The 27647-nt window shown below is 36.8% G+C and overlaps 1 pseudogene; it reads right to left on the reverse strand.

Annotated features, from left to right (window-relative positions):
- Positions 1-227: 227 nt before the first annotated feature.
- LOC140235640 (uncharacterized) lies at positions 228-26294 on the reverse strand (annotated as a pseudogene).
- Between the last annotated feature and the right edge of the window lie 1353 nt (positions 26295-27647).

The raw sequence follows: 27647 nt of genomic DNA on the forward strand, positions 1-27647 counted from the left end.
CCTTTTTTTTTCACTTTTTCGCCACCACCCGCCCCCATCTCTTGGTGGCTTGTCTATCAATGTCTAAGAACTTTGTGACTCTTTTCTATGAAGACTAGTTTTGGTTAATGCATCTCTAGCAATGACTTTGTTCTCTGGGTTTGTTCTCTTCTTTCTCTTGAATGTGTTCATGATTTTTTTTTCTGGTCCTCTCAAGAAACCAACTCCGCGAATAGGAACATGTTTCCTTAGCTGTTTGTATCATCCGGAGAGTGCACGTTTTCCTGGCAAGAACCCTGACCAGTTTCGCGGCTACTGTCGCCTTCTGAGCCGTTTCCGTCACCGAGTGTCTATTGGAAAGTGAGAGGAGATTGGATAGAAAGGCCAAGTTTTGCCAGATAGTTATAGATGACTTGTACATTTTTGTCTGATCCAAATAAGGTACCTCGGTTACGTGAACTCTTATCGTTAGCATTGCTAGTGTTAATTCGCAACTTATATGATAATCTTTAGAGTTCGGCCAATTTTTCGCCTATGGAACTTCGCACTGCAGATTTTTTTTTTTTTTCAAAAATACGACGTTGCTTGTCGTCGCTCAAAAAAACTTACCCTTCACTTTTTACACTTCCTTTAGTATCTGAAACTGAAGTAAGCAATCTACTTTTGAGCAAAACTGAAAGCACCAAAAGCTAATTCCATTTACATTTTGCGCAGCCAGCAGCGCACGTCGCGAAGATCTCGAAAAGTGAATGTTTTCAGCACACGACATGCGAGTAGACGTCGATATCATCGTTTTTGGGGGTAACCCACGTCATTTCTGGAACTAGATATTGCTAGAGATGAATGTTTCTACACCACAATGATACACAACTGATTGAAATGTTTTATGACCCCCTTCTATTTTGTTTAATAAATCTCTTCCAATTCATAATAGGAATTTACTAGCACTAGGTATTGTTGGAATGGAACAAAAGTGCATAATGTTCTTATATTCAATGTTTTGTTTTTCTTCTGAAAAGCTACTGACATTTCTTCGTTAAAAGAAACTGTAGGCCTATGTATCATAGTAGACTTTTTTTTTAATTAAAGGAAACATCTAATGTAAAGGTATAAAACGCAACGCTAATGCATTTTTACCCTTTTCTCCATTTTTTCTCACCTTTACTTTCTCTTGCTTCACTTATCACACTTACGCTATTGATATAATATATAAAATTGAAATATCTAATTGGACTAGGTTTAAACTGCAAATCGATATGGGATTTTTTTTACATTATCCAGAACAAATGGGAAGTATACGCTACTAAGAATATACTGGCTGAATCGATTGGAAAATCTACTACTAGTATGCAATTAAATATTATTCTACTTTGGCAGACTATCGCTCAGCATGTGTTTGGTAGCGATTTGCAATAATTCACTTTTGGCGTATTTCCTAAAGTCATGTTCGTAGCCGTCGTGACTTGTGGTTGAAACATTTTCGAAGTTGCCTCTACTAAAGGTGTAACCTGACATAAAATTCTCAAAGGTGCATAAAAAGCCACGGGCGAAATCTTGATACTGTCTTCGTGCAATTTGGTAGACAAATAATGTACAAAATAAAGTTGTTGATAAAAATTGGCCGACTGCATTTATGATCGACGACCATGCGATATAAATCAATTAATTGGAGGGATCTTTAAGACGTATACTAGTGCCAAACATGATGTCGTCATCACAACATGACACAGCACAAAGTATTTACTGAGAAAAATATGGACATCAAAAATAAAATGCACGAAACTGTCTCATATAGTGGTTGATAGAAAAAAAAATTCAAGTGCGTGCAGTTTTTAACAGAGCATTTGATTTTATTTTTTTTTTCTGTTTGTCCAGCTAGGCAATGCTAGTTCATTAATAATAAGGTATAATAATCGACGAGATAAAAAACACAATATGTATACCTGTATGCCTCCTTGATAATCATCCAGCAACTCGCTTAATGGCTCGTCATTGATGGTGATGCATTCCATCTATAACACGATGACCAATATGAAAAAGGGCACATATTCTATATCAAAATATACTATATATCACTATATAAGTTATATATATATATGTATATATATACGTAAGTAGAGTGTGAACTGCAATATGGCTGACAGTGCTCAACTATATAGGAGCCCATGTAGTACAATATATAGTAGGATGGAAGGCGTTGCTTTATTAGTGACTTAGCTGGACAGTCTGTTTCGGCCGAAGCCTCGTCAGCAACTAAATCAGTTTCTTGTTAAAGCACAGTGTAAGACATACGGCTCTGGTGCACTCAAGCAAGCAAACAAAAGATACAAAAGATACAAAAAATACATGCTAGTGGCTACTTAACAGCACAATAAAGTTGATAATGACACTGGTACTGGGCTTAAGGCAGGGGTAATACACTTGTATGGCTTAAATTGTTACATGTGGAAGCCAGGGAGGGGGGGGGGGGGAGCTAACCAAGCTCTGCGAGGGAAAACTTTTTCTTATGTTTACATGTTGAAATGAGTTCTGTTCTTGAGTTCAGGATTGCTGGTTTCTTGGCCGTGATGATGTGGTATTTCTCCCATAGACACAGGTTGCAGCGGTTTGTTTTGGGCGAGTACGGTTGGGCGTGTCTGACGATCCTCCATGTGAGTGAGTAGGGAGTGCCTTCATCCTTCAGTCCCCAAATGTATTTACTCAGTTCTGTCTGGTGTCGCTTTTCAACAGCTTTATTGTGCTGTTAAGTAGCCACGTGCATGTATTTTTTGTATCTTTTGTATCTTTTGTTTGCTTGCTTGAGTGCACCAGAGCCGTATGTCTTACACTGTACTTTAACAAGAAACTGATTTAGTTGCTGACGAGGCTTCGGCCGAAACAGACTGTCCAGCTAAGTCACTAATAAAGCAACGCCTTCCATCCTACTATATATTGTATTATATGTATATATATATATATATATATATATATATATATATATATATACACATATATATATATATATATATATATATATATATATTAAAAAGAGAGAGAAAGAGATTGACATAGAGGGAGAGAGAGTTTCAAAAAAAAGCTAAATCCGTCATTATTCAATAGAATTAGCGCCTTTTGGAAGCAAACTGTTCATATAGATATAGACATTCTGATATTCTCTAAAGGAAATTGTTTCCTGGCAGCATACTGAATATTTGAGTACCGTGTTTTTACCAATATGGAATGACACATCCACCTTAAATGCAACTGATTGACAAAATAATTGCCATACATCGACGTAAATAAGCACTGAATCGATCAGTGTTTTAGTAGTAGCCATGATACAAAAAAAAAAAAAAAATGGGCGTATTTCCTCCAGCAGAATTCGAACTTATGACCTTCTAGTCATCGGACAGGCGTCATTTCCACTAGATCACCTAGCTTTCGCCTGATAGCAAGTGTTGGTTCTAATCCTTGCCGCATGCAGCGGGTACTGAGTAATTATTCAAGATTAGTAGGTTCGAATCCTACTCTAGCATGTACGCCCATGATTTTTTTTTAATCATGGCTACTACTAAAACACTGATTAATTCAGTGCTTATTTGTGTCTATGGAGGGCAATTTGCCAACCAGTTGCATAAAAAACACCTCGATGGAAGAATTTCATAAATTTGAACATGCTACTTCGTTGCAAAAAAAAAAGTTCATTTTGATTCATTTTCTTTTACAACACTTTCATTTATTGTCGAGCGTTGGTACGGAGGAGGATTGCACGTGACTTATTTCAATTTCATTTTCAATTTCGATTTTATTGAAATTCAACTTAAATGATATTGCTTGAGACGTTTATTTTTTTTTCAAACTTTACAACATTTTACAATGTAATTAGGCATATATTCGATTATAATATTTCATCGGATTGACGGATTTCCGAAATCAGTGCCACCTGAAAGACATAACTGCATGGTAAAATAAATCGAAATATCGTGCTCGAGGTACTTGATGTCCTGCCCCTCCCATTTTGAACACGACAGTGTTGGACAGATGACAATGACTGATTCTTACTCTACAGCATGAAGCCTGTGAAGCAATTGTCGTGAAGAACGTCCTTGGCAGGTTTAGATTATCGAGATCGGCAAGTGTAAGATGGGGCAGACGACACAGAAATTCAGCCAAGTTTGCTGCTGCTGACTCTGAGACGTTATGCAGATTAAATAGGTAAAATCCGCTGATCTGTATCAGAAAGATGGAAAAAAATCAGTCACAAATTTTTCAAACTGTACGGACCCTTTTCTCCTCATCTGTTTCTGATTCTTTCTAGTTTTTCCGGAATATTCTGAGCATTGGTAACGTATCATATACATTCCTATGTTACAAATTAGTATAGTTAAATTCTTTGGAAGCAGACAATGAAATAGAATCAACTAAGTTGTGAAAAGGCCCTACTAAGAATAGTAATCAGTTTCTAGCGTAAACGAGAATTCATTACTTACAAGAAAAACAAACAAACAAAAATCACAACGACTAGTGTTGAGTTACATAATTGAGCAATTCTAGTATGCGACATGAAATTCTTGTAGCAAAGGTAACATTCTCTATGACTAATCGTCAATGACAGCAGCATGAAACAATGTAAAGCCTGGAGAGAATAAACCATTTGATAGATGATAGGAAGGCGTATCATTGTTACTGTACGACTCGCTGTCCTCGTAGAGTTATCGACACTTGAGTAGCCTTCGCGTTACGGTGTATTGTTTCCGTCTAGATTCAAATAATGAGTTGTAACTTACGAATGCAAATTACTGCTCCACCGCCTTGTTTTTGGGGTCCTTGCCAGCGAGGAAGTGATCACAAATACCTATCACATTTTCGCACACAGAGTCATCAAGTGTCATTCTAGGTGAGAATATCTTGTAGTATCTTTACTCTATTCCATTTTATCGTAAAAGAAGGATTCATTGTGCCGCATTAGCCCCCCCCCCCCCCATCCTCTCACTATGAAACTTGTCTGAGAGAAACATTGTATTGTTAGTAAAGAGAAGAATGTGTGAAGCACAACTGGATAACGGAAGAAACGCATAGCCCTTGATTTCCATACATTTGTACCTGCATGAAAAGCGTTCATACCTATATTCTTGTGTTTATACATTGAATTTCATAATGCTGACTTTGGAGGACTGGAGTTACAAATAAAGTTATGTCAATATGAAGTAAAATAGGATTGATTTGCTAAAGGTGTCACTACACTACCCTACAATACAGACTCTTTTTCATCTATATCGAAAAAAAAAATTGTCCTTTCCCAACACTGCATCACTCATATCAATTATATGTGTATATTCAAATACTACATATACATACCTGGCATGATGATGCTGAGGTGGCGGCTGTTGAGAGGAAACTATCGGGCAAGTACGGACATTCCAGTCTGAACTTGGAAAGACGTGGCATAGTACACACCCATTGGGCAAAGTCTTCTCCCACCGAGGAGAGCTTTATGATATCATCATCATCATCATCATCATCATCAAGACGTAAGTCCAGATCTTCAATCTGAAGAAAAATAACGGAATCGAAATGTGGAAATAAAAAAAGAGATTAATGAATGGTGTGAAAATCGCAAGAAGAAATATTTGAACACGCAAAAAAAACAGACCATTGTAGAGGTGTTATACACGTTACTATATGTTACAAAACAGTGAACTTATAATACTTTTTGGAAGCTGACAACGAAATAGAATCCACTAAGTTGTGTATTTGTTACGATCTTCGCAGTGGAACACATCGAAATAATAATAACCAGTTTTTAGCGTAAATGAGAAGGATTTATCACTTTACAGAAAAACGAACAAACGAACAAACAAAAATCACAACGTCTATATAGTATTGAGTTACATTATTGAGCGATGCTATGCGACAGGGGATTCTTGTAGCAAAGGTAACATTTTCTATGACTAATCGTCAATGACAGCAGCATGAAACAGTGTAAATCCTGGAGAGAATAAACCGTTTGACAGATGATAGGAAGATGTATCATTGTTACTGTATGACTCGACGTCCTCGTAGAGTTATAGACACCTGAGTCGCCTTCGCGTTAAGGTATATTATTGATTCCGTATAGATTCAAATAATGAGTTGGGACTTACACATTGCAAATTACTGCCCCACCGCCTTGCTTTTTGGGGTCTTTGTCAGCGAGGAAGGGATCACAAATACCTATCACATTTTCGCACACAGAGTCGTCCAGTGTCATTCTCCGTCAGAATATCTTTTGGTATCTTTACTCTATTCTATTTTATCGTAAAGAAGGATTCATTGTGCCGCATTAGCATTGTAAAGCCGCACAAGTAGCGTGCATTGTTTTGGGGATTCCAAGATTTCAATATAAAGTGTACTGTGCGAGAAAAAAAAAAACCCTCATGATTCCGAGCATCTTATTAAAAAGAGTTTTACCGTTCTATAATATATCATGATTAGTATTTAGGCCTTATACGCTGCTGTAAGACGTGAAATAACTACAGCCAGTGACGTCGTCGGTTGTTTTTAAAACTAATTTGCTGTAAAGATCAAAGATCCTGTCATGAGCTATGTATTTGCATCATAATATGGGCACAATGAACTTACACACACACACACACACACACACACACACGCACACGCACTTTGTGAACGAATGGTACATTGAAACCGAGGTCCGTGCACTCTCGTACGTCCACTGCATGCAAATATTTAAGTCACTAAAAATATCTACCTATTTATCTATTATAATTATAATGTCATTTGTTTATATTTATCAAAACGTTTACTTTTCTATTTGATTAAAAAAAATACAAAAATACATTTGCTTATTGGAAGCCAAAATTAACATAAATCATTAGTTTTGTTTAGTTCTTTCATCTATCATAAAGGAAATGAAATAAATTGAATTTAATTTGCTAAAGTCTTTGTTTGTTAACCCGACACATGTATGTGTGCCTGTGTGTCTGTGTTTTAGTAACGATATCATTTTTCCTCTCCCTTCAAATAAAAAAAATAAAAAAAATCCTGGGAATAGTACAGCATTAGTACCGCATTAAAGGAGCCCTCACTGACCTCATTTTCAATTTCCCTCTCCCTCCCTCCTTTCTACCCCCCCCCCTGCTTGAGCAATGTTTGTTTCATGGCAAAAATTCCACAATGAAACTTGTCTGAGAGAAACATTGTATCATTAGTACAGAAAAGAATGTGTAAAGCACTTCCGGATAACGGGGAAAAAAACCGCAGTGCACTTGATTTCCATACTTTTGTCACTGCATGAAAAGCGTTCATACCTATTCTTTCGTTTATACATTGAAATTCATAATGCTGACTTTGGAGGACTGGAGTTACAAATAAAGTTATGTCAATATCAAGTAAAGTAAGATTGATTTGCTAAAGGTGTCACTACACTACCCTACAATACAGACTCTTTTTCATCTATATCGAAAAAAAAAAATCTGTCCTTTCCCAACACTGCATCACTCATATCAATTATATATGTATATTCAAATACTACATATACATACCTGGCATGATGATGCTGAGGTGGCGGCTGTTGAGAGGAAACTATCGGGCAAGTACGGACATTCCAGTCTGAACTTGGAAAGACGTGGCATAGTACACACCCATTGGGCAAAGTCTTCTCCCACCGAGGAGAGCTTTATGATATCATCATCATCATCATCAACATCAAGACGTAAGTCCAGATCTTCAATCTGAAGAAAATAACGGAATCGAAACGTGGATATAAAAAAAGAGATTAATGAATGGTGTGAAAATCACAAGAAGAAATATTTGAACACTCAAAAAAAAAAAACAGACCATTGTAGAGGTGTTATACACGTTACTATATGTTACAAATTAGTGAACTTATAATACTCTTTGGAAGCTGACAACGAAATAGAATCCACTAAGTTGTGTATTTGTTACGATCTTCGCAGTGGAACACATCGAAATAATAATAACCAGTTCCTAGTGTAAATGAGAAGGATTCATCACTTAAAAGAAAAACGAACAAACGAACAAACAAAAATCACAACGTCTATATAGTATTGAGTTACATTATTGAGCGATGCTATGCGACAGGGGATTCTTGTAGCAAAGGTGACATTCTCTATGACTAATCGTCAATGACAGCAGCATGAAACAGTGTAAAGCCTGCTGGAGAGAATAAACCGTTTGACAGATGATAGGAAGGTGTATCATTGTTACTGCATGACTCGACGTCCTCGTAGAGTTATAGACACCTGAGTAGCCTTCGCGTTAAGGTATATTATTGATTCCGTATAGATTCAAATAATGAGTTGGGACTTACAAATTGCAAATTACTGCTCCACCGCCTTGCTTTTTGGGGTCTTTGTCATCGAGGAAGGGATCACAAATACCTATCACATTTTCGCACACAGAGTCGTCCAGTGTCATTCTCCGTCAGAATATCTTTTGGTATCTTTACTCTATTCTATTTTATCGTAAAGAAGGATTCATTGTGCCGCATTAGCATTGTAAAGTCGCACAAGTAGCGTGCATTGTTTTGGGGATTCCAAAATTTCAATATAAAGTGTACTGTACGAGAAAAAAAACCCTCATGATTCCGAGCATATTATTAAAAAGAGTTTTACCGTTCTATAATATATCATGATTAGTATTTAGGCCTTATACGCTCCTTTAAGACGTGAAATAGCTACAGCCAGTGACGTCGTCGGTTGTTTTCAAAACTAATTTGCTGTAAAAATCAAAGCTCCTAACATGAGCTATGTATTTGCATCATATGGGCACAATGAACCAATAATATACACACACACTCAAACACACACACACACACACACACACACACACGCTTAACTTATACCCAACTCATACCCATCCCACCAAAGCATACCACTAGAGCAACCACCCCGAGCCGGGGGCGACAATCTTTGACGGGGCGACAATCCTTGTCGCAACATTTTTTTTTTTTTTTTTTTTTTTTTTTGCCATCATAGAATGTCGCCATCGAGGTCAAAAATTGGGAACTGCACAAGCGTCACGGATTGACGCCTGACGACAATCTTTGACGGGGCGACAATCCTTGACGCCAACTCCGTCAAGGATTGTCGCCCCGAGCCGGCGGCGGCAATCCTTGTCGGGGCGACAATCCGTGTCGCAATCGCCTCTTTTCACGTTCACACTTTCCTGAGTGTGTGCTTTCCAATATTTAGATAGGTTAGGAAAGTTCATTTGATTTAAGTTATACATCATTTTCAAGCTTAAGGTCTGCTCTTTCAGAATATGGTCTTAACTCAAATTTCATGTCTGGTAACTTTTTGTTTGTTTTGTGATGCAGGGTCACATATAGAAGGCGTAGCATTGTTACTGTATGACTCGCTCATAGAGTCAAGGACACCTGAGTAGCCTTCATGTTACGGTATATTGTTTCCGTCTAGATTCAAATAATGAGTTGTGACTTACGAATTGCAATTTACTGTTCCACCGCCTTGCTTTTTGCGGTCTTTGCAAGCGAGGAAGTGATCACAATTACCTGTCATATTTTGGCACAAGGAGTCGTCCATTGTCATTCTCCGTCACACTATCTTTTAGTATCTTTACTCTATTCCATTTTATCGTAAAAGAAGGATTCGTTGTGCCGCATTAGCATTGTGAAGTCGCACAAGTAGCGTGCAGTGTTTTGGGGATTCCAAGATTTCAATATAAAGTGTACTGTACAAGAAAACAAAAATCTCATGATTCCGAGCATCTTATTAAAAAGAGTTTTACCGGTCTATAATATATTATTCTTAGTATTTGTGACCCTGCACCTCAAAACAAACAAAAAGTCGCCAGACATGAATTTTTAATTAAGACCATATTCTGAAAGAGCAGACTATAAGCTTTAAAATGATGTATAACTCAAATCAAATGGACTCTCCTAACCTATCTAAATATTGGAAAGAAAGCACAAACTCAGGAAAAGTGTGAACTGAGAAAAGAGGCTCTGAAGTACAGTGTCTATTCAAGCGCTTAATCTTTACCAAACCGTGCTGGCTGTGCGATGAATGGGACAAAAAACAGGAAGTAAACCACCAGAGTAACAACAATGAAGAGATTATCAGATTAAACTGAAATTGAGCATGCCTCATTAACTCATTCTCTCCATAATTAATGCCAACTTTCAAAGCAGTAGCGCTATCCTTTCAAAAGTTATTAGAGCTGAAAGTGAAGAGTGTGGACAAGGTTTTTCAGAAATGAAAAAGGTATTCTAAAGACACACCTAATCACAATATTCTACCAAAACTGTTCGAGATAAACTGCTAAAAAAACGTACTCTCTAAAAAAAATCGAGTGAAAATTTTCACTCTAAAAAGAGTGAATACAAAAAAGAGTGAATTTCGAGTGAAATTGGAGTGAATTTTGAGTGAAAATGCTCATTTTCACTCATTTTGGAGTGACGTCAGGGATCACTCGAAGATTTTGGAGTGATCCCTGACGTCACTTCAAAATGAGTGAAAATGAGCATTTTCACTCAAAATTCACTCCAATTTCACTCGAAATTCACTCTTTTTTGTATTCACTCTTTTTACAGTGAAAATTTTCACTCGATTTTTTTAGAGAGTACTTTCCTGCCCCATTTATGATCCCAAATTTTAGCATAATGTAAAAGAAGACCTGCTCTTTCAGAAAATATGAAAAAGTCAAGTTCAGCTTGGTTGACCCATTTCACTTATTTTCAGTCCTCACGCAAAATCAGTGTGTGCGACTTTATGTTCGTTTTGAGGTGCACGGTCACATTTAGGCCTTATTCGCTCCTTTAAGACGTGAAATAGCTACAGCCAGTGACGTCGTCGGTTGTTTTTAAAACTAATTTGCTGTAAAGATCAACGATCCTGCCATAAGCCATGTATTTGCATCATATGGGCACAATGAACTTACACACACACACACACACACGCAAACATACTTTGTGAACGAATGGTACATTGAAACCGAGGTCCGTGCACTCTCGTACGTCCACTGCATGCAAACATTTAAATCACTAAAGAATATTTACCTATTTATCTATTATAATTATAATGTCATTTATTTATATTTATCAAAACGTTTAATTTTCTATTTGATTAAAAAAAATACAAAAATACATTTGCTTATTGGAAGCCAAAATTAACATAAATCATTAGTTTTGTTTAGTTCTTTTATTTATTATAAATGAAATGAAATAAATTGAATTGAAGTTGCTAAAGTCTTTGTTTGTTAACCCGACACATGTAGGTGTGTCTGTGTGTCTGTTTTAGTAACGATATAATTTTTCCTCTCCCTTCAAATAAAAAAAAAATTCCTGGGAATAGTATGTAGAGCATTAGTACCGCATTAAAGGAGCCCTCACTGACCTCATTTTCAATCTCCCTCTCCTTCCCTCCTTTCTACCCCCCCCCCCCCCTGCTTGACAATGTTTGTTTCATGGCAAAAATTCCACAATGAAACTTGTCTGAGAGAAACATTGTATCATTAGTACAGAAAAGAATGTGTAAAGCACTTCCGGATAACGGGGAAAAAAACCCCGCAGTGCACTTGATTTCCATACTTTTGTCACTGCATGAAAAGCGTTCATACCTATTCTTTCGTTTATACATTGAATTTCATAATGCTGACTTTGGAGGACTGGAGTTACAAATAAAGTTATGTCAATATCAAGTAAAGTAAGATTGATTTGCTAAAGGTGTCACTACACTACCCTACAATACAGACTCTTTTTCAGAAAAAAATCAGTCCTCTCCCAACACTGCATGACTCATATCAATTATATTCAAATACTACATGTGCATACCTGGCATGATGATGCTAAGGTGGCGGCTGTTGAGAGGAAATTATCGGGCAAGTACGGACATTCCAGTCTGAACTTGGAAAGACGTGGCATAGTACACACCCATTGGGCAAAGTCTTTTCCCACCGAGGAGAGCTTTATGATATCATCATCATCATCATCAAGACGTAAGTCCAGATCTTCAATCTGAAGAAAAATAACGGAATCGAAATGTGGAAATAAAAAAAGAGATTAATGAATAGTGTGAAAATCTCAAGAAGAAATATTTGAATACGCAAAAAAGACAATGGTAGAGGAGTTATACACGTTACTATGTTGCAAATTAGTGAACTTATACTCTTTGGAAGCTGACAACTATATAGAATCCACTAAGTTGTGTATTTGTTACGATCTTCGCAGTGGAACACATCGAAATGATAATAATCGTTTCTAGCGTAAACAAGAAGAATTCATCACTTTAAAGAAAAAAAAATCACAACGTCTAGTATTGAGTTACATTATTGAGCGATGCTATGCGACAGGGGATTCTTGTAGCAAAGGTAACATTCTCTATGACTAATCGTCAATGACAGCAGCATGACAAATTTAACAATGTAAAGCGTGGAAAGGATAAACTAATTGACAGATGATAGGAAGGTGTATTATTGTTACTGTTTGACTCGACGTCCTCGTAGAGTAATAGACACATGAGTACCCTTCGCGTTACGGTGTATTGTTTCCGTCTAGATTCAAATAATGAGTTGTGACTTACGAATGCAAATTACTGCTCCACCGCCTTACTTTTTGCGGTCTTTGCCAGCGAGGAAGTGATCACAAATACCTATCACATTTTCGCACACGGAGTCCTCCAGTAATATTCTAGGTCAGAATGTTGTTAAGTATCTTTATTCTATTCCATTTTATCCTAAAAGTCGGATATAGTGTACCGTATAAACATTGTGTAGTTGCACACGTAGCGTGCAGTGTTTGAGATTTTAAGATTTCAGTCATACTGTACGAGAAAAAAAAAAAAAAACATGATCCAGAGCATATTATCAAAACGAGTTTCCCGGGTTATATGATTATCATTTAGGACTAATACGCTCCTTTAAGACGCGAAGTAGCTGCAGCCAGTGACGTCGTTGGTTGTTTAAAAAAAACTAATTCGTTATAAAGATCAAAGCTCCTGATATAATCTATGTCTTTACATCATAAATATGGGCACATCGCACTTACACACACACACAGAAACACACTTTGTAAGCGAATGGTACATTGAAACCGAGGTCCCGGCACTTTCGTACCTCCACTACATGCGTCATCGCACCATATGCAAACATCCAAATCACAAAAAACATTTTATTTATAATTACGATAATAATAATAATTATAATAATAATAATAATAATATCACTATATATATATATATATATATATATATATATATATATATACATATATATATTTATGTGACCGTGCACCTCAAAACGAACATAAAGTCGCACACACTGATTTTGCGTGAGGACTGAAAATAAGTGAAATGGGTCAACCTCGCCAAACTTGACTTTTTTCATATTTTCTGAAAGAGCGGGTCTTCTTTTACATTATGCTAAAATTTGGTATCCTAAAACGGGCAGGAAAGTGTGTTTTTTGAGCAGTTTATCTCGAACATTTTAGGTAGAATAGTGTGATTAAGTGTGTCTTTAGTATCCCTATTTTATTTCTGAAAAAAACTTGTCCACACTCTTCACTTTCAACTCTAATAACTTTTGAAAGGATAGTGCTACTGCTTTGAAAGTTGGCATTGATTATGGGCAGAATGTGTTAATTTCAGTTTAATCTGATAATCCCTTCATTGTTGTTACTCTGGTGGTTTACTTCCTGTTTTTTGTCCCATTCATCGCACAGCCAGCACGGTTTGGTAAAGATTAAGCACTTGAATAGACACTGCACTTCAGAGCCTCTTTTCATAGTTCACACTTTTCCTGAGTTTGTGCTTTCTTTATAACATTTAGATAGGTTAGGAGAGTCTATTTGATTTGAGTTATACATCATTTTAAAGCTTAACATCTGCTCTTTCAGAATATGGTCTTAACTAAAAATTCATGTCTGGCGACTTTATGTTTGTTTTGAGGTGCAGGGTCACATATATATTATATATATATACCATTTATTTTCAAATGATTTGTTTATTTCTAGTCAATATTAACATATTATCATCATTATGATATGTTATGATATTTCATGTATTATGAATGAATTGAATTGAGTTGATGAATTTGCCAAAGTCTTTCTTTATTAAGCCAAAGCCGACACATGTATGTGTTTCTGTGTTTATTAACGATATCCTTTTTCTTCTCCCTTCATATGGGGGTAGTAAGGAGGGCAAAAAGTGAAGAGCGGGGGAATAGTAATTGGGTGGAAGTTGAAGTTGCACTAGTGGAGACGGTAGAGAAGGGAACAGAGAGAGTGGTAAGGAAGAATAGAGTGAAAATCAAGTAAGATGTTTAAGATTCTTTAAGTTTACTCATCCCCTCCCTATGTCCTAGATACTATAATCCCTCGCATAATGAAGCAGAGTAAAAATAAGCTACTCATCAGAATTGGAACCTGAATCTTAAAAACTAACAAGACCTAATTTAGAAACCTGCATGTACTACAGAAATAGAACAAGAAAAGTAAGTCGTAATTTGTTATTTTTGTTATGGAAAATTATAACAAACACATATTTTCTTTTTCAGAGTGTATGTGCCTTCTACACTTGTATAATATCAACTTCGCTTAAATTAATATGCATGACCCATGAATAAAAACTACAGGAAAGTACTGTAAAATAATTAACAAACATCATGAAACAAACTGGATTATTTCATTCTCAAGGATTGTAGTTTATTACGAACAATGTATGTATTGCTGTCAATGACATGACTGTGAAAGTTATTTCATTATATTATAGCCTTCACATTGAACCACATAAGGAAGTCTCATTTTGAAATGTTGTTTTCACATAACACTTAATGAACGATTTTGAGGACATTTATGCAGGTTGTAATATTGCAATGTTCCAAAAATCTAACAAAACCATGAAAATATTTCACATTGTATGATTTTATTACAACTTGGAAACAAATGAAACCATGCACATCACCAGCTAACGGTCAGTTTATCCACCTTTACACAAAGGTGTTAGTCTCTTGCCATCTAACTTAATGTCAAACAATTTTGTTGCAATGTATATGTATGCATGTTATGGGACTGTCCTTGAAAGTGACATTGTTACCATGGCATCCAGGACATATCAACTTCATGTAACAGAGGGAGGTACCGGTATGTGCAACCAATATAGGTAACCTGAAATATGATATGTCACATTTTCACATCATCGCTAAACTGCAGTTCAATCCTTAGGCAATTATTCACAATTAAATTCAAGTCTAGGTTGCTATGGCAACTATAAGTATAAATAAAGGCTAGATTAATGGTTACTTCATTAAGGCTTTCTTGTAAGGGCTTTGCAGGTAATTGATATTCTGTGCACGTCGCACAAATAACAAGCATTTTTTGTGTGTATTTTGCACACTTTTCTAACTTTTTATGAGGTTTGTTCCAATTACTTGATGGTTACTATGGCTACCAGGTTCTGCCCATCAACTAAAGACATTGTACTAATATTACTGGTCTTTTAGATGAGTGTTCCGATTGAAAACTAGTGTTTCAATGACATTTTTGTGGCTTTTAGGCTTCATGGCGGCCATTTTGGACGCCATTTTGAATAATTAAAATTGCCCAAGGGTGAGAGCTCCACATCCACCTAAATATCATTGAAGAGACCCCTAAGATGAATAATCAACAAAGAAAAAAACTATATCAGAGAAAAAGTAGGTAGCCCCTCTGCTGCCGGACTAATTAGCAATTATAGTCAAAGATAACGTACCTTGCATGATGATGTTAAGGTGGCGGCTGTTGAGTAGAAACTATCGGGCATGTAAGGACATTCCAGACTTAACTTGGAAAGACGTGGCATAGCACACACCCACTGGGCGAAGGCTTCTCCCACCGAGGTGTGCTTTAGAATATCATTATCACGGCTGCTAAGACTGAGATCCACATGTAAAATCTGAAGAAAATAACGGAATCGAAATGTGAAACTAAAATATAGAGATTAATGAAATGGCGCGAAAATGGGAAGAAAGCATAACTGAACACGAAGGAAAGATACCAATGAAGAGGTGGATCGAAGACTACCATATGATGTAATGTGCGCACATTTTGAAAGCTATAGACGTAAGATCAAGCTGTATTATTTCTGTGTTACTTAATGAAATTCAAGTTTTCAAATTTTCAAATTGAAATGAATTTCTTATCATTTGTATTTATTTTTCTTCCTTTTTTGTTGATAGGTATTCAAAGTGTATGCTTTACCCATTTTTTTTTTTATCTCTTCCAAGGCTGTCGTATCTTTTGCAGGGAGGTGAGAGTCCTCTCACCTCCCTGCTTCCTGGAAATATATAGCGCCATGCACCGGCACAACGTTACGGCATTTAAGGATCCCCCATTGACCTCTTTTCCTAACTCTCTTTATATATATATATATATATATATATATATATATATATATATATATATATATTAATATATACATATATCATTTTTTTTCTCCCCTCCCCCCACTACTCTCTCCATGCTTGTGCAATGTTTGTTTCATGGGAAAATTGCATAATCAAACTTATCGGAGAGAAACACTGTATCGTCGGTAAAGAGAAGACAGTGTAAAGCCCTATCGGATAACGGAAGAAACGCAATGCAGCAGTCGATTTCCATATCTGTCACTGCATGAAAAGTGTTCATACCTATGGCTTCGTTCATACACTGAGTGCCATAATGCTGAGGGGGACTGGAGTTACAAATAACGTATTGTCAATATCAAGTAAAATAGGATTGATTTGCTAAAGGAGTCACGGCACTACCCTACAATACAGGTTCTTTTTCAGTTCTCGAAAAAAAATGGTCTTCTCCCAACAATTAATTACTCATATCAATTAAAGTCAAATACTACATACCTGACATGATGATGCTGAGGTGGCGGCTGTTGAGAAGAAACTATCGAGCAAGTAGGCGCATTCCAGTCTGAACTTGGAAAGACGTGGCATAGCAAACACCCATTGGGCAAAGTTTTCTCCCACCGAGGACTGATTTAGGATATCATCATCAGGGCTGATAAGACGGAAATCCAGATCTTCAATCTGAAGAAAATAACGGAATCGAAATGTGAAACTAAAAAAGAGAGATTAATGAAATGATAAGAAATTGGTAAGAAGGAATAATTGAACACGAAGAAAAGACATAATTATCATGTTCAGGTCTCATACACGTTACTATGTTACAAATGCCTAAAGTTATAATCCGTGGAAGTAGACGACGAAAGAGAATCCACTATTTGTTACGATCTTCGCGGTGAAGCGCAACGCAAGAATAATAATCGGTTTCTAGCGTAAATGGGAAGGATTCATCACTTACAAGAAAAACAAACATACAAACAAACAAACAAACAAACAAAATCACAACGGTCGTCTAGTATTGAGTTACATTACTGAGCAGTGTTATTTGACATGGAATTCTTGTAGCAAAGATAACATTCTCCATGACTTAGCGTCAATGGCAGCAGCATGAACAATGCAAAGCCGAGAGAGAATAAACCGTTTGACAGACGAAAGGAAGGTGTATCATTGTTACTGTATGACTCGACGTCCTCGTAGAGTCATAAACACCTGAGTAGCCTCCCCGTTACGGCAGTGGCGGATCTAGAGTGGGGCGCAACCGGCGCACGCCCCCATTTATTTTTCGTTAAAAACAAGAGAAATTTAAAAAAAAGGAAATGAAACCCGGAAGTAGCACCAGAAATATTAGTCACGCCCCCCCCCCCCTCCCCTTGACAGAATTCCTGGATCCGCCCCTGCGTTACGGTGTATTGTTTCCGTCTAGATTCAAATAATGAGTTGTGACTTACGAATGCAAATTACTGCTCCACCACCTTGCTTTTTTGCGGTTCTTGTCAGCGAGGAAGTGATCACAAACACCTATAACACTTTCGAACACAGAGTCGTCCAGTGTCATTCTAGGTTAAAATGTCTGAAATAATTATCTTTACTCTATTTCACTTTATCCTAAAAGTTGGATTTATCATGAGGCACAAACGTTGCGTAGTCGCACACGTAGCGTGCAGTCTTTGGGATCGCAAGATTTCAGTATGCGACAGAAAAAAAAAAATCATGATCCCGAGCATCTTATCAAAACGATTTTTCCCGGTCTATAATTCTTTAAATAGGCCTAATACACTCCTTTCAGACGTGAGATAGCTACAGCCAGTGGCGTCGCCGGTTGTTTTAAAAACTAATTTGCTATAAGGATCAAAGGCTCTCCTGATAATTATGATCTATGTATTTACATCATGTGGGCACAATGCCCTTGCACACGAGCACACACTTACACATACACACACACACACACGCACACACACACTTTGTGAACGAATGGTACATTGAAACCGAGGTCCGTGCACTCTCGTACCTCCACTGCATGCGTCATCGCACCGAATGCAAACATTCAAATCACTAAAATAAGTCTACCTAGCTATCAAATCATAATGTCATTAATTTCCATTTAACGAAACGTTTGCTTTCTTTATTTGAGTAAAAAAAAATACATTTGTTTATTTCAAGCCAAAATTAACATATCATCATTAGTTTTAAGTTTTCTTTTATTATGAATGAAATGAATTGAATTGCATTGAATTTGCCAAAGTCTTTGTTTGTTAACCCGACACATGTATGTGTGTCTGTGTGTCTGTGTTTCAGTAACGATATCCTTTGCCTTATCCCTTCCTATTAAAAGAAAAAAAAATAATGTGTACAATGTTTACTTCCTGGGAATAGTACAGCGCCAAGCACCTGCACGTTACCGCATTTAGGGATCCCCCACTGAAGTATCTTTCAATCACTCTCTCTCTCTCTCTCTCTCTATATATATATATATATATATGTATGTATATATATATATATATATATATATATATAATTATATTATATTATATATAAACATTGTATATCCCTCTCTCTCCAACTTCCCTCTCTCCTCTCTGCCTGCTTGTGCAATGTTTGTTTTATGGCAAAAATTCAATAATCACACTTATCGGAGAGAAACATTGTATCGTCAGTAAAGAAAAGACTGTGTAAAGCCCAACCGGATAACGGAAGAAACGCATTGCACTCGATTTCCGTACATTAATTGTCAGTGCATGAAAAGTGTTCATACCTATGCTTTCGTTTATACATTGAATGTCATAATGCTGAGGAGGACTGAAGTTACAAATAATGTTATGTCAACACCAAGTAAAATAGGATTGATTTGCTAAAGGAGTCTCTTTACTACCCTAAAATACAGGTTCTTTATTTTTCATTTCTCGAAAAAAAATGCAGTCCTCTCCCAACACTACATGACTCATATCAATTAAATTCAAAGATTACATACCTGACATGATGATGCTAAGGTGGCAGCTGTTGAGAAGAAACTATCGAGCAAGTCGGAGTACACCAAGGTGAACTTGGAAAGACGTGGCATAGCACACACCCATTGGGCTGAGTCTTCTCCCACCGAGGATTTATTAAGGATATCATCATCACTGCTGCTAAGACTGAAATACAGATCTTCAATCTGAAAAGAATAACGGATTCGAAATGTGAAACTAAAAAAAGAGAGATTAACTCTTTATGTGCCATGTTCGCACGTCCTACTCAGTCGACGGCATGCCAACTTCGCATATTCTGCTCAATCTCACTAATCCGCTGAAACCGATAGATAAATCGCCTAATCCCGCGGTACAAGAGCTTTTCTCGCGCATTTGTTCCTTTTACATACAGCTGACATTCTATCAAGCGGTGTTCCCAACTTAACTTGCGTGTGAATTTTAAGTTTCTCTCACGGTTTCATGTGCGTAAGTCATGCCTTTACAGTAATGTAGCAACTGGTCATTAAAAAATAAATAGAAATAGATTTGTCATACAATTTATATCAAAGCAAAGCTTGGCATTCCTCTTCAACTTTGCTCACTTTTATGTCCAGCTTAACAGAAATTTGTAGAAGTTATACATGTATAGATTGGAAAACAGAATTCTTTCTCAAAGCATGACCACCTTCGTGTCTCAGAATAATATGGCAGAAAGGGGGTTTCCACCATGGCAAATGAAGACTTAATAAAATGGTGTGAACTTTGGAAGAAGGAATAATTGAACAAGAAGAAAAAAGATCATTGTAGAGGTGGATCGTAGACTATCAACGGGACCCCATGGAAGACCAGATTAACGTAGCTGAATACGGGCTATCCAGCCATCTTCTCAGATGGAAAATAAGAAAATAAAAATAAAACGAACAAACAAACAAAAACCATATGGTAATGATGTAATGTGCAGTCATTTTAAAGCTATAGACATAAGATCAAGCTACATTATTTTTTACTTAAACAACACACTAATATGATTATGTTGAGATAACAGTAATAACGACTTTATTGGAAGCAGTATAATGTACTCCCCTTTTATACATAGGAGTATACAAACCCAACCAGTTCAGTCGGGGGATAAAAGATGGCTTCGTCATTCACTACAGTAAGTGATCATCATACTTAAAGGACAAGTTCACCTTCGCAAACAAAAGGATTGAGAGAATGCAGCAATATTAGTAGAACACATCAGTGAAAGTTTGAGGAAAATTGGACCATCGATGCAAAAGTTATGAATTTTTAAAATTTTTGTGTTGGAACCGCTGGATGAGGAGACTACTAAGGCTCGTGATGTCATAAGAGTACAACAGTATAAAGAAAATGTAAAGAAAATTCAACATATTTTCACTTTTTTTTTCGCATGATAAAAGAGCACTTGACTTGCCTCTTTCAAAAGGCAATGGGAATAATATTACCCATAACATATGTCAGTAACGAGTCAAGGGAATGTGCACTTTTTTCAAAAGATGAAATTTTGTGAAATTCTCTTTATATTTTCCTTATATTGTTGTACGCATGTGACATCATACACTGTAGTAGTCTTCTCATCCAACGGTGACTGCACAAAAACTTCAAAAATTCATAACTTTTGAACGGATTGTCCGATTTTCCTCTAACTTTCAATGATGTGTTCTACTAATATTGCTACATTCTCTCAATCCTTATGTTAATGAAGGTGAACCTGTCCTTTAATGGCAGTTATGTCATCTACGATACTAAACATGATTATTACATATACTTTCAGATTTACCTTGGATTCTTTGTTTGAGAAGATTTTTCTGCAAGGAAACATTTTTTGTTTCCAAGAGGTTTTTTTTTTCTGTACATTTTTTATTGTCATCCAGTTGATGTATTGCCCCTATGACATATCTTTTCATCATTCTGTAGTCCAGGTACATAAAAGAGGCATACGTGTTGTAGATTGTGGTAATACATATAAGTGTTCTTACCTGACAGTTTGAAGCCTCTGCCCGGAGGATCTTGTAGAATTCCACGTGAAATCGTGAGTCCCATACTCGTACTTTACGGAGTACACTACTGGAACACATGCCCTCCGCCAAGTCACGTGACACAGTTTTTCCGCACTCCACCAGGTGCATAATATCTAGCGATTGCTGATAGAACGAACATGAATTGACGATAGAGGAAAGTAATTATACACAGAAGAAGAAGGTTGATAAAGTACTCGCAGTTGATTGGAGGTTTGAACCTCACAGAGCAAAGAGGATCATTTGATACACGTTCTTTCTCATTTCATTTCATTTCATTTCAGTTTTATTTCATTTCCGGCCAAAGCATATAATATGACAATTTCATATAAACAAATTAAGTACAATGTAACTTTTACTTTTCCAAATGAAATTTAGATACACGTCATTTGTTTACATGAATCAATAAACATACTAGTTGAAGAAATACATGGACAAAATGTGACTGAATCATAACAAAGAAAAGGTCGGAAATGGAGGGAACTGGTAAAAAGCCAAGCTTGTAGAATGCAGTCCCCTCGTGAGTCGTGAAAATTATAGTAGTAATGCAACGAGACAATTTGACATAAACCTCGGGAAACAGAACATAAAACGAGTACGCACACAAACGCACACACAGACAGAAACAAAGCTGCTCTCTTACATACGCGTGGAAAGAATAAACAGGAGGTCAAAGGCCAGAAGGGGACAGGAAGACAGAGGAAATGGCAAAGGAGGAAGAGTTCAAGGGTCGATGCCAGGGCACATGTGACTTTGGTCTTACCGGGAAGTGGACTATCTATGAGTGATATAACGGCTATGAAATAAATTAAACAAAGTAAAGACATTAGCAGCAAAAAAATCAGCAGCTTTCGAAATGCAAATCCCCAGTGATATAAGAATCATTAAACATTTTCTTTAATTTCAAAGTAAAAGTGTTGAAACTTAGAGATTCTTTTATGCTGCTGTCAAGGGAATTCCAGAATTTCGGTCCAGCGAAGGAGAATAATATAGAATTTGCAAAAATCGTCCTAAACAGTCGGTAAATGGAATTCATTGATTTGTCTAGCAAGTGGGGTATGAATGTACAGTTTTATTTTGAATGAACATGGAGTCAAACGCAAAAGGAAGGGACTGATTGATCAATTTGTACATAAACTGACCTGAATTCAAACAATACAAATCCTTGATTTGTAAAATATTATTTTGATAAAACAAGTCATTAGTATGACATCTCCACGATTCTCTACAAATAATAGGAAGAACTTTTTTTTCTGCAATAATAATATTCTTTCTAGATATGAGGAGTAAGTGTTGCCCCAGGCGAGAATGCCATAGTTCAGATAGGGTAAAATTAAAGATGAATATAACATTTATAAAACATTTTTGGGGACATAAAATTTAACTTTATTGATTACGCCGACATTTCTAGAAATTGTACGGCAAATTGAATCAATATGCAAATTCCAGGTAAGCTTATTATCAAGAATCAAACTTAAAACTCTAATTGATAAAACTTCTTCTACAGCTATTTTATCCAAATAAATGTTCTGAGATAACTTTTCCAAAGAATTACTGAAAAGCATACATTTAGTTTTTTGAAGATTGACAATTTGTTGGCTCTAGTCCAGTAAAGTAACTGTTTTATCTCGATATTCATAGTATCGATCAGTAACACAGGATCAGAACTAGAAAAGAACACATTTGTATCATCAGCAAATAATAAAAAGAAAAGAATACTTGATGAATTTTCAATATCATTGATGTAAAGAACAAATAAAAGTGGACCAAGTAAACTTCCTTGCGGTACACCAGAAGTGATATCATGCATAACAGATTTATGACCATTAATATAAACAAATTGTTTGCGATTGATAAGGTAATTCCTGAACCACTCCAAGGCCATGCCTCGAATACCATAATGGGATAATTTGTAAAGGAGTATTTTGTAGTCAATGGTATCGAAGGCGTTGGAGAAGTCCAGGAACACACCTATAGTATGATGAAATTTATCAATGGCTTTGGAGACTTTATCTAAGAAAATAGGACTACATTAGATGTGTTGTGTTCTTGCCGGAAACCAAACTGATTATTAGAAATAATGTTATGTTTATTAAGAAAATCCAAAAGTCAAAATGTACAACTTTTTCCATATTCATATCGTCAATTCGCTAATCACAACTTGCGTAAGAAAGAATGCATTTTCACTTAGATATATTATGGGAAAGGCAGAGGGGCAATGAATATGATTGCATCAATACTCGTGTTATGTGCCCTAAAAGGATATATGCCCAAACACAGGTACGTTCTATACACGATAACAAGTTTGACATCTCCCTTAGATACACGGCGTCTTTAGTATAACCAGGGGCGTATCTAGGGAAAACGGCGCCCGGGGCAAGCACGAAAATTGCGTCCCTAATTTCTGAAAAAGTGTTCAACCCCAACCCCATCCCAAGTCCACATGATGCTTTTTCAAGCACTTAAAAGGGATCTTTTGAGGGTAATGAATTTTGATAGATTTTGGCGAGCGAGCGCAGCGAGCGAGCCGAAATTTTTGTATTTCAGCTTACAAAACATGGAATTCTTGTCATTTTTTGCTTACCAAATTTTATAATTCTAATCGAGATAATATAGTGATAGCCTTATAGATATCGATTTATACCAAAAAACTGAGGACTTTAAAAAATACTCTAAATTAGTGAGCGCGAGTGAGCTGAAATTTGTAAATGTCCTCGTCATCATCACGCATTGTTCTTATCTTTTTTTATATATAAATTTTGGCGAGCGAGCGCAGCGAGAGAGCCGAAAATTGTTGTATTTCAGCTTACAAAACATGGAATTCTTGTCATTTGATGCTTATTAAATCTCACAATTATAGTGACGCCCTTATAGATAACGATTTATACCAACAAACTGAGGACTTGAAAAAATACTCTAAATTAGTAAGAGCGAGTGAGCCGAAATTTGTATATTTCTCCGTCATCATTACGTTTTTTTTTCTTATCTTTTTTTATTTTTTTTTTGCGCCCCCCCCCCTCCCCCGTATGTTCGAAACCGTTGGCGTCCTCTTTAGATCCAATCGGCGATCGCTTCAGAACGAATGAAATTGCAGTCGCTGCTCCGTGTAACATTTTTCCTGCTAAATATAAAACGACATGAGTGAACACAATAGACATTATCATTTTGTCCGCGTCATCGTCACGTTTTGTTCTTATCTTCTTCTCTTTTTTGTACACAAATTTTGGCGAGCGAATGCAGCGAGAGAGCGGAAAATTTTTATATTTCAGCTTACAATACATGAAACTCTTGTCATTTTTTGCTTATTAAATCTTACAATTCTAATCAAGATATAGTGACGGCCTTATAAATAACGATTTATACCAACAAACTGAGGACTTGAAAAAATACTCTAAATTAGTACGAGCGAGTGAGCCGAAATTTGTATATTTCCGCGTCATCATTACGTTTTGTTCTTGTTTGATTTGTTGTTGTTTTTTTGCGCCCCCCCCCCCCCATGTTCGAAACCGTTGACGCCCTCTTTTGATCGAATTGGCGATCGCTTCAGAACGAATGAAATTGCAGCCGCTGCTCCGTGAAACATTTTGCCTGCTAAATATAAAATGACATGTGTGAACACAATAGACACCGTCATTTTGTCATCATCACGTTTTGTTCTTACCTTCTTTTGTATATAAAGTTTGGCGAGCGAGCGCAGCGAGCGAGCCGAAAATTTTTGTATTTCAGCTCACAGAACATGGAATTTTTGTGTGAACACAATAAACATTGTCATTTTGTCCGCGTCATCATGATGTTTTGTTTTTATCTTGTTTGATTTGGTTTTCTGCCCCCCCCCCCCACCATTCTCCCTACCCCTTCCGGGCGAGTTTTTTCTTCTTCTTCTTCTTCTTGTTCTTCTTTTTCTTCTTCTTTTCTTTTTTTTCTTCTTCTTCTTCGTTTTTTTCTTTTTTCTTCTTCGTTTTTTTGCGCCCCCAAGGAGTGGCGCCCGGGGCACGTGCCCCCCTTGCCCCCCCCCCCCAGACACGCCACTGAGTATAACCAAACTTGGATGATTACTACAAAGGGCAGTTTGACAACGGAACTGTCGCAAATGGGTCTGACTCCATGGAGTCGAATTATTTTGCCATAAGAACATATTGCTAGACTCCTCATAACTTATTTTTTTTTTTCTAAAAGCCACGATCATAAACGTTTTTATACAATTCACCACCAAACGTTCTGAATAATAACAAGACATGAAATAAGTGGCATAGCGATTCAGATTAAACTCACACAGCAAGTTATATGACAACTGCATCATGCGAGGAATGCAATCATTTAACATAACGATATCATACCTAAACGGTTAACACAATTGTACAGGATTTTGTATTTAAAAACAATTTCCCAAATTCATGGGACCTGTTCCAGTTCTGAAAACCAACTTTGAGTACAGCTGTTGTGGTTGTAGACTATAGACAAAGAATCTTATTTTCGTTCGACATGATATTTTCTAGAATATTTCATACCAATATTCAATTTGTGTCACTCACCACTTGGTTATAGCGCACCATGAACACCACTCCTGATACTGTGTGCTCTGGTGTATAGGACTCTAGTGTGTATTCATTCCATCGTTCTCCCACTGCCCTTGCTGCCTCCTCAGTGTGACACTCAAACGCAATGTCAACGCATAGCTCCCAGTAATGATCATAAGACTTCACCAGGCGCTTAATGATACCCAGGCCGAGTTCATTCTCTGAAGCCGAGGTGAAGTACAGTACGTAGCGAAATTCCTCAGGTCGACTAAGAAGTTCGTTTTTCACCTCGTCGTACTTAGCACGATCATTGTCGAATAAATACTTAATATATACCCCTGCAATGTATTCTTGAAACAGTTTGTGGGGAAAAGAAACAGTTGATGTAACCAAAGATGAAATGTTGACATCGCGCTGACGTCCCCTTGTGATGACATCTTTTTCTTTAGTCAAAACACCCACTCTGCAGCATGTGACCATGGCATCATGACATTCTCTGAATTGTTCTTCAGGAAATGAGAACTTCCTGTCAAATAAACCATCGAACGCTATCTCACTTATTTCCAGAATTGCCCTACCAGCTTCTTTTAAATGTTCAACATTGTTCTCATTTTGTAGATTTTCACATTTTTTTAATGCGTAGTGTTCTCTCAGGAAAGAGATCATTTCTCCAAAAATCTGGGAGAAAGTGTGCAATTTTTGCATTTCTCTTCGTCTTTCTTCACTAAAGTCGTTCCACAGGAGGCAAAGCATTCCACAGTAAATAGGAAACGGGGCCATGTTCGACCGGATGACATCATTTTCCTGCATAAAACTGATCAAGGTTTCGGCAAGATTGTCCTTCTCTCTAATCCGAAAATACCTCCTAATATAAACTGATACATCCTCCTTGTTAAATCCTTCGACAGTTAGAAAAGTGTAAGTTTCGGCAAGACTCTTTTCCATTATGAATTCATTTGTCCTCCAAGGGCGTGTTGTGACAATTACTTTGCATAAATAGTATTGCTCTGATACTAGAATGCGAATGACCTCACTGCTGCTCGTTTTACTTAATGTTTCGTCAAACTCGTCGAAACCGTCAAATATAATAAGAATCCTACTCAGATTTGTTGAAATATAGTCATCTATCTTCTTCTTTGTTGCCGTATTTGAATGAGAGAGGTACGTTTTGACAATACCACCAATACTTGTTGCGTTCTTAATATCTCTAAGAGGTATTAGCAGCACCATGTCCAGATCTCGGAGAATTCGTCCCTGGCACCAGTCCCAGGCAATCTTAGCGCAAAGTGTTGTTTTACCGACACCTCCCTCACCTTGGATCAGAAGTCGCTTTGAAAGATATCCCTCTTCCTTGTTTGTCAGAAGATCGTCGTATGTTATTGGTATCTTACGCTTGCTTCTTTGGTCTATTATACTTAAATTCGTATAAATATCATCCAATTCAGTACGTTCCATAAAATTGAGTGGATCCACCATGACCTTGCTTCGTGACACACGGTAATACTTCTTCAGCTCTTCCTTGCATTGCTGTACCTGTTTCTTTGTAAGCGATGGTAGTTCTTAGAAGAGAAATCAAAATAATAGAAAAAAAGCAAAAACATAAAATCAATATTATAAATATAAGAGTATACATAAATACCCGCAGACACGAAGGAATAACCTGTATACATAGAGAGAGGGGGAGAGGGTGAAGAGAGAGAGAGAGAGAGAGAGAGAGAAAGAAGGCCGGTAATTATGATATATTGTTCTTTGTAACAACTGTGTTACACAATACAGCTGTATCATTGTACAAAGAGATGAGATTTCAAAATCTTGAAAAAAAAAATTAAGTCACTGTGCAT

Source organism: Diadema setosum, chromosome 12 (genome assembly GCF_964275005.1).
Source record: "Diadema setosum chromosome 12, eeDiaSeto1, whole genome shotgun sequence".
NCBI lineage: Eukaryota > Metazoa > Echinodermata > Echinoidea > Diadematoida > Diadematidae > Diadema > Diadema setosum.